The sequence below is a fragment of the Macaca fascicularis genome, chromosome 6, assembly GCF_037993035.2.
Source record: "Macaca fascicularis isolate 582-1 chromosome 6, T2T-MFA8v1.1".
Lineage (NCBI taxonomy): Eukaryota > Metazoa > Chordata > Mammalia > Primates > Cercopithecidae > Macaca > Macaca fascicularis.
Genome location: NC_088380.1, coordinates 158217545 through 158227116, shown reverse-complemented (window position 1 = coordinate 158227116; position 9572 = coordinate 158217545). Strand labels below are relative to the sequence as shown.

The following is a 9572-nucleotide window of genomic DNA, read 5'->3' as shown; positions in this document are numbered from 1 at the left end:
GAACAAAGATGGCTCAACCAACAGGTTCCTCCAAGCAAAATTATTCTGGGACCAATGACTCACTCATGTTGTCACTCACGGCCATAAAAAGAATGGTTAAAGCAACCCAGGTTTTCTAAGAATCAGATTTGGTGCAATGAGTTGGGGTACTATGTGCCACAATTGATTCCTTTAATGCAGGCTCAAGCACATGTGTCCATATGTACACTGTGGCTACACACCAGGGCAGAACCTTCTCAACAAGGGGGTCTCCAGCACATCTTTCCAAGATGCTAAGTTGGTGGAGAAAACACACTTTGCACTCATTTGGCAGATGACCTAAGCAGCGTCTGGGAAAAATGCCTTTAACCCCACCTTTGATTCCTTGCTTCTATGCTAGAAGACTAATACATCTATCCCTACTGAGCCAGGAGCTTGCCTGGGGTCAGGGCATTCTCATCAAAAGGCATCTTTGGTATTTTTGAGCTGGCTTGTGGCCAGATCTACAGGGAGGCTGAACTTGAGGCTGCTGAGGTAACTGTGCAGGTTGAGGGCACTCTCAAAGCCTGTGTGTGCTCCATAGCTCCCAGGCTGGTAGTGAGGCTCAATGAGTGACCCGGATTTGCAGATGAGGTTCACCTAGGACATCAGAGGCCACTCATTCAGTGCCATGCACACCAAAGCCTTCAATTCTCAGTCTGCACTGTGCTTACAAGGGTCGTGCTCTGTCAGCACCATATGGATGACGGTCAGTAGGCTCTCTTTGGGGGTCACAACAGTGCCTCCTGTAACAGAAAGGACAAAGACTGGGAGAGCTCCTGGTCTGGGCATAAGCACCGCCATTTTTAGCATAGTAGTACTGTAACTCCCCAAGGGATTCACCTTGCTGGCTGCCTACACAGAGCAGATTCATCAAGACAGAATTGCAATAGAGAATGAGTAATTCACACAAAGTCGGCTATGCAGGAGACCAGAGTTTTACTATTACTCAAATCAGTCTCCCCAAGCATTAGGGGAGCAGAGTTTTTAAGGATAACATGGTGGGTGGGGGTAAGCCAGTGAGCCAGGAGTGCCAATTGGTCAGGGATGAAATCATAGGGAGTCAAAGCTGTCTTCTTGCGCTGAGTCAGTTCCTAGGTGGGGGCCACAAGATCAGACGAGCCAGTTTATCAATCTGGGTGGTGCCAGCTGATCCATCAAGTGTGGAGTCTGCAAAATATCTCAAGCACTGATCTTAGGAGCAGTTTCAGGAGGGTCAGAATCTTGCAGCCTCCAGCTGCATGACTCCTAAACCATAATTTCTAATCCTGTGGCTAATGTTAGTCTAGTCCCCAGGTAAGAAGGAAGTCTGCTTTGGGAAAGGGCTGTTACCATCTTTGTTTAAACTATAAACTACAAACTAAGTTTCTCCCGTAGTTAGTTCAGCTTGTGCCCAGGAATGAACAAAGACAGCTCGCAAGTTAGAAGCAAGATGGAGTGAGTTAAGTTAGATCTCTTTCACTGTCTCAGTCATAATTTTGCAAAGGTGGTTTCAGTACTTTACAAAGGGCTCCCAGGGGTGCAAGGGCTCAGGGGCTGGGGAGAAGGTTGGCAGCAAACAAGCAGTAGGAGCCATGACGAGGCTCATTCCTGAGGAGGAGACATATAGTCCACGGGCTAGCAGGTCCCTCACAGCCACCATCAGCCCCTTCCACACAGCCACGTGGCCAGTTCATCCTTGCCTGCCAGAGAGAGGTCCTGGAGGATGGCAGAGGTGGTGACATGGTCGTGTGACTGGTGCCTCAAGGCTAGCTGCTTACTCTGTCCACTGACACCTCCAGCCTCTTCAGCAAGGGAGCCTAATCTGTCAGCCTGGCTCCTCTGTTACAGGGTTGGAGGGATCTGCACTGTGGGACAACCAAATTAGCTAACAGCAAAATCTGGAGCATTGCCAGCACTTGCAGTATCAGGTGCAGCCCTGTCCCCTGGACTTTCTTCACCTCCCCTGCCTTTGTTTCGCTGTGTCCTGGAGGCAGTGGGTCTGCTGCTGCCATTTCTGGTGGAGCCATTTCCTGTCTTCCCAGAGGTCTTGCACTCACAGTGTCCACCACCTGTCTTCAAGGGCCTTCCCACTTCATCTTGGATGAGGTTGATGAACATGTAGAAGTCTCCGATCTGAGTTTCCAGTTGCTCAACCAACCGATCTTTGAGTAGGGCTGGGTTGACGATGTGAGCCACTACTGCATCTACACACTGACCAAGCTCTTCCGTGGACAGGGAACGGAACTGATGTCCTCATTCAGATTCATGTCCGGTTTCTTTATTAACTCGTCTAGGATCACCCACTGTCTTTCCAACACCACGAACTGCAGCAGGGCATCATAACTGCTTTTGGATAGGCAAATGTTTCCAGGTCATCTAGCTGGGTCTTGAGCTGCAGTATCCGTTCTTTCTGCTTCTGCCTTTGGGTTTCCAGACACTCTTGTTTGTCCTGCTTATTCTGGTCCTCGCCCCACAACTGTGGCAGCTAATTTGTATATTTTTGGTAGAGAGGGGGTTTCACCATGTTGGCCAGACTGGTCTCAAACTCCGGACCTCAGGTGATCCACCCGCCTCAGCCTCCCACCTGGGGTTCTTTTTAATATTTCCTTATTATCCTTTTAATGTCAATAGAATCTAGAGTGATGTCCTATTTTTCATTTCTGATATTGGTATTCTGTGTCTTCCGTCTTTTTTTTCTTGAACTGTCTGGTAGATTTTATTGATCTTTTCAAACAAATAACTTTCTGGTTTATTAATTTTCCTCTATTGTTTTTACACCATTTTCACTTTTGTGCATTTTTCTTCCTTTTCTCCCCTTCACCTTGCTTTGAGTTAATTTTTTTCCTAGTTGCTTGACATCAGAGTTTAGATTATCGATTAGAGACCTATTTTCTTTCTTATATAAGCATCTTATGCTATAATATTTCTTGTATGCCTGCATTAATATAGTAGTTGCTAGCCACATTGAGCACGTGAAATGTGACTAGTCTGAATTGAGATGTACCATAGTATAAAATAAATATTAGATTTTAAAACTGTAATACAAAAAATTTAAAATATTTTAATAGTTTTTATATTGTTACACATTGAAATAGTTAATATTTGGGGTATATTGTGTTAAGTTAAATATAATGTTAAAATTAACTTTACCCCAGAGAGGGCAAGCTGGTCCCTGTGGCCACAATGAAAGTGAAGAGAGCCGGGCACGGTGGCTCACGCCTGTAATCCTAGCACTTTGGGAGGCCGAGGTGGGCAGATCACTGAGGTCAGGAGTTCAAGACCAGCTTTACGAACATGGCAAAACCCCATCTCTACTAAAAATACAAAATTAGCTGGGTGTGGTGGCGCATGTCTGTAATCCCACCTACTCGGGAGGCTGAGGCAGGAGAATCGCTTGTACCCGGGAGGTGGAGGTTGCAGCGAGCCGAGATCGTGCCATTGTACTCCAGCCTGGGCAACAAGAGCGAAACTCTGTCTCAAATAAATAAACAAATAAGAAAACCTAAGAAATTCAATTAACATGGGGGAAAACCATTGCCTGCTGGGCTCATAAAATGGGGGAGATTATGGCATCCAGGCAGTGAGGCAGCAGGAGGGCCAATGTTAGTCTGGCTCATCAAGAGACAATACAAAGATGGAGCCAGAGAATGGTCCGAGTCTGAAAATTCTGCCACCACTGAGGGGACTCTAGGCGTAAGGACATTACCACTGCCAGGCTGGGGGCCTGGGCTTCTCTCCCCATTCTCAGCTTTCCTGCCCCTGTGCAAGCACCTCCCCACCTGGAAGAACCCTCCAGGGCTTGGGCTTTGCCAGCTCTGACCCTATTTTAATTATTTATTGTGTAATTTATTATTGTTCCTGTGAAAAGGCCACACATCTCCTCTGTCCTTCTGAGAGAGACAGCTGTCCGTCCATAGGTTCCACAGTCCAGCCTGCTGGGTGGGTACAGCATTGCCCCCCTCCTCTGGCCCTCAGGCCCAGGTGGCTGTGTGCCAGCCAAGTGGCAGTGGATGCTCATGGCAGTGGCAGGGGGTGAGTAGAAGTGGCAGGTGGCCCAGCAACCTCCTTTTCCTCAACTCCTCCAACCACCACCCATCTCTCACCCTCCCCGGTGTCCAGTGTTTCTATCTGTGGTTGGCGGTGGCAGTAATGGCAGATGGTGGCTGTGGTGCTGGTGGCAGCTGCTACGAGAGATGATGAATTCCTCCTTCATGATAAACCAGGCCAGCCTGCAAGATGGTCACCATGACCTCTTCTGCCTGGCTGACTTGACAGGGATTAAATGGAAAAGATATGTATGGCAAGGCCCAACTTCTGCCCCTAATATGTTTCCTGCGACTCAAGGTGACCCTAATTTGAACAGCTCTAATTGCTGCCTTAAGACAGATACAGTTGGTGTTTGGTAGCAAGATCAAACACCTAGAAGAAGAGAATTGTCAATATTTTGGTGGGGCAAAGACCCCAATTTTGCTGACCTTGAAAATGGAGTGTGGGAGAAAAGACTTTACTATGAATGCCATACTCTGCTTTTCAAAGCAGTTCACAGTCTGCTGGGATGGTGTTTAATGAACCAGAACTTTGTATATATTGGCAAGTGGTTTGTATAGTCTCACGAAAAAGATTAAAAACCTGTAAATAAAAGTGAATGACTGTCCTGCTCTTTCACCTTTTTCTTGCCTGGAGACATCAATGTTTGTACCAGTGTGGAAATTAGCCAACATCAACCTGTATACCTTCTTAGTGAAGATCACATCACCCTTGCTCAACAGCTTCATAGCCCATTTCAAGTTATCTTAAGCCAAGTTGGACTAAATAAAGACCCCAATTAAAAGACATACATTACAGGATTGAGCTTTAAAATGAACCAACTATATGCTACTTAGAAAAACTCACTTTACTGGTAAAGACAATTAGAGACTGAAGATTAAAAGATGGAAAAAGATATTCTACACGAACAGAAACCAAAAGCGAGCAGGAGTAGCTATACTTGTATCAGATAAAATAGATATTAAATCAAAAATAGTTTAAAAAGAAGAAAATAATTATATAATGGTAAAGAGATCAATTCAAGAAGAGTATATAGCAATTCTAAATATATATGCATCAAATACTGGAGCATCCAGATTTATAAAACAAGTATTACTAGACCTAAAGAAAGAGACAGCAATATAATAATAATGGGGGACTTCACTACCCCACTCATAGCATTAGACAGATCACTGAAACAGAAAATCAACAAAGAAACACTAGACTCAAATTGGACTCTAGGCCAAATGGACCAAATCATATTTACAGAACATTCTAACCAACAATCGCAGAGTATACATTCTACTTATCAGCACATAGAATATTCTCTAAGACATATTGTATGCTAGTCCACAAATCAGTCTCAATAAATTTTTAAAAACTGAAACCATATCAAGTGTCTTCTCAGACTACAGGGAAACAAAACTGGAAATCAATACCATGAGGAACTTTCAAAACTATACAAATACATGAAAATTAAACAATATGTCCCTTAAGGATCTTTGGGTCCATGATGAAATTAAGATGGAAATTTAAAATTTTTTTGGCCGGGTGCAGTGGCTCATGCCTGTAATCCCAACACTTTGGGAAGCCGAGGTGGGTGGATCATCTGAGGTCAAGAGTTCGAGACCAGCCTGACCAATATGATGAAAACCCATCCTTACTAAAATACAAAAATTTGCCGGGTATGGTGGCATGCACCTACAATCCCAGCTACTCAGGAGGCTGAGACCGGAGAATCACATGAACCTGGGAAGCAGAGGTTGCAGTGAGCCAAGATCACACCATTGCACTCCAGCCTGGGCAACAAGACTGAAACTCCATCTCAAAAAAAAAAAAAAAAAAAAAAAAATTGAAATGAATGAAAATGGATATATAACATAATTCTGGGATATATAAAAAACAATTAGTGCTAAGAGGGATGCTTACAGAGTTAAGTGCCTACATCAAAACAAAATAGAAAGATCACGAATTAACAACTTACTATCACACCTCCAGGAACTAGAAAAACAAGAACAAACCCAACCCAAAGCTAGCAAATGAAAAGAAATAATAAAGATCAGAGCAGAACTAAATGAAATTGAAAACAAAAAAAATTATAAAAAGGATCAACAAAAGTTGGTACTTTGAAAAGATAAGCAAAATTGACAAACTTCTCGCTAGACCATTTATTGATTTATCTAATCAATAACTGTGATTTATCACATAATTAAGGACAAAAACAATATGATTATCTTAATAGATGAAGAAAAATAATTTTATAAAATCCAGCATTCCCTCATGATAAAAACCCTCAACAGAATAGGCAAAGAAGGAACATACCTCAAAATAACAAGGGCCATATACAGCAAACCCATGGCCAATATCATACTGAAGAGGGAAAAGTTTAAAGCAATCTCCCTAAGACCTGGAATAAGACAAGAATGCCCACTCTCACCACTCCTATTCTACATAGTACTGGAAGTCCTTGCCAGAGCAATCAGGCAAGAAAAAGAAATAAAGGCATACAATTGGAAAAGGGAAGTTAAAGTACCTCTGTTTGATGATGATGTGATCTTATGTCTAGGAAAACCTAAAAATTCCTCCAAAAACAAAAAACTCTCAGGTTTGATGAATGAATTCAGCAAAGTTTTAGGATACAAAATCAATATACAAGAAAGCAATCCCATTTACAGTAGCTACAAAAAATAAAATATCTAGGAATATATTTAACCAAGGAGGTGAAAGATCTCTACAAGGAAAACTAGAAAACACTGATGAAAAGAATGACACAAATGAATGGAAAAACACTACACGCTCATGGATTGAAAGAATTAATATCGTTAAAATGACTATACAGCCCAAAGTGATCTACAGATTCAATGCAATCCCTATTAAAATTCCATGTTCATTCTTCACAGAATCTGAAAAAAAACCTTAAAATTTATATGGAACCCCTCCCCCAAAAGCCCAAATAGCCAAAGCAATCCAAAGCAAAAAGAATAGAGCTGAAGGCACCACATTATCTGACCTCAAATTATATCACAAGGCTATAGTAACCAAAACAGCATGACATTGGTATAGAAATAGACACAAAGATCAATGGAACAGAATAAAGAACCCAGAAACAAAGCCACATGCCTATAGCCAAATGATTTTTGACAAAGTTAACAAAAACATACACTGGAAAAAGGATACCCTTTTCAATACATGATGCTGATAAAATTGGATTGCCATATTCAGAAGAATAAAACTGGACCCCCTATCTCTCACCATATACAAAAATCAGCTCAAGTTGGATTAGGGACTTAAACATAAGACCTGAAAGTATTAAAATGCTAGAAGAAAACCCAGGGAAAACACTTCTGGACATTAGACTAGGTGAAGAATTCATGACTAAGACCTCAAAAGTACAGGCAACAAAAACAAAAATAGGCAAATGGGACTTAAGTAAGCTAAAAAACTGCTGCACAGCAAAATAATAATTAACAAAGTGAACAGACAATCTGCAAAATAGGAGAAAATATTTGCAAACTATGCATCCAACAGGCGACTGATACCTAGAATTTACAAGGAATTCAAACAACTCAAAAAGAAAAAAAAAACAGTATTAATAACTCCATTAGAAAGTTGCCAAATGACATATGTAGACATTTTTTAATATGAAAAAATGTTCAATATCACTAATCATCAGAGAAATGCAAATTAAAACCACAATGAAATATCATGTTACACCAGTCAGAATGGCTATTATTAAGAAGTCAAAATATAACAGATGTTGGCAAAGAGCAGAACAAAAGGAATGCTAATACGTTGTTGTATTTGCGTTAGAGAATGTAAATTACTATAGCCTCTATGAAAAAGTATGGAGATTTCTCAAAAAAACTAAAAATAGAATAATCATTTGATCCATCCACCACCGGCTATCTACCCAGAAGAAAAGAAATTATTTTATGAAAAATATACTTGCACTAGTATGTTTACTGCAGTGCTATTCACAATAGCAAGTATTCGGAATCAACTTAAGTATCTGTCAATGGATGAATGGATAAACAATATTATACACACACACACATATACACATACACATAGAAAGTTTCTTGTATCGGTTCGAACTCCAAGAGCGCTCCAACAGACAGCACCAGGTGGTGTGGAGCAACATGTTTTTGGTTTTTTTTGTTGTTGTTGTTGTTTTTTGAGACGGAGTCTCGCTCTGTCGCCCAGGCTGGAGTGCAGTGGCCTGATCTCCACTCACTGCAAGCTCCGTCTCCCAGGTTCACGCCGTTCTCCTGCTTCAGCCTCCCGTGTAGCTGGGACTGCAGGCACCTGCCACCGCGCCCGGCTAATTTTTGTATTTTTAGTAGAGACGGGGTTTCACCGTGTTAGCCAGGATGGTCTGGATCTCCTGACCTCGTGATCCACCCGTCTCAGCCTCCCAAAGTGCTGGGATTACAGGCGTGAGAACATGCTATTTTAATGAGCTCCTGGGTGCAGGCGGGCTGAGACCTAAAATGGCGTCAACCCCAAGTGAGGACGGGACAGGGGTTCATAGCCCTTTGTAAACAGGAAGTGTCCCAGTCTGACATGACTGCTACATAGTACCTGGAAGCCTCTCTCTAGATCTGGGGGTACACGTCTTCCCGCCAGGGTAGGTGTCTTCCAGCCGGCTCTCTTCCTGCTTCTGCTCTCTTGCTGGCGCACGCTGCTAGCGAAAGTAGCCTCGCGCCTTGGACTGGGCCTGAGAACTGAGGAGTTAGTCATCCCTTAAAGCTTTCAGGCCCCAGGGAGAATCTTTCACACATACATACACACCAGCCCATAGGCCATAGTTTGCTTGTCTCTGCTTTAATCAAATCTCTTTCAGAGCAATTTAAAATAAAGAAGAACAGGCTGAGCACAGTGGCTCATACCTGTAATCCCCGTGCTTTGAGAGGCCCAGGGAGGAGAATTGCTTGAACCCAGGAGTTTGAGGTTGCAGTGAGCTATGACCGTGCCACTACACTCCAGCCTGAGCAACAGAGCAAGACCCTGTCTGTAAAACAGTTTTTTAAAAAATTAAAAATAAGAAAAAACTATCTTTTATACTTTAACCATCTCCAAAGATTGTCATTTCTTTTTATAGATCTAAGTTTCTGTCTGGAATAATATTTCTTCTTCCTGAAGAAATTAACTTTTATAGAACAGATCTGCCGGTAATTAATTACCTTAGTTTTCACTTGTCTAAAAGAAAAACGGCTTTATTTCTCCTTCATTTTTGCAAGATATTTTCTCTGGGTTGACAATGTTTTTGTGTAAACACTGGCAAGCTATCACTTCAATGTCTTCTGATTTGCATAATTTCTGATAAGGGCACTTTAATTCTTATATCTGTTTCTCTGTATCTAAATGTCTTTTTCCCCTGGCTGCTTTCAAGGTTTTCTCTAGTTTTTCTTTACATCAGTTTGAATATGATGTGTCTGGGGGGGTGTGTGTGTGTGTATTGTGTTGGTCCTTATCCTCTTTATCCTCTTTATTTTGGTATTTTTCTCTGCACTTTTTTTTTTTTTTTTTAGATGAGGTCTCATGAT

The 9572-nt window shown here is 41.9% G+C and overlaps 1 pseudogene; it reads right to left on the bottom strand.

The window, feature by feature from the left end:
• Window positions 1–438: 438 nt before the first annotated feature.
• LOC102145944 (RUN domain-containing protein 1 pseudogene) lies at window positions 439–8766 on the bottom strand (annotated as a pseudogene).
• Window positions 8767–9572: the final 806 nt, after the last annotated feature.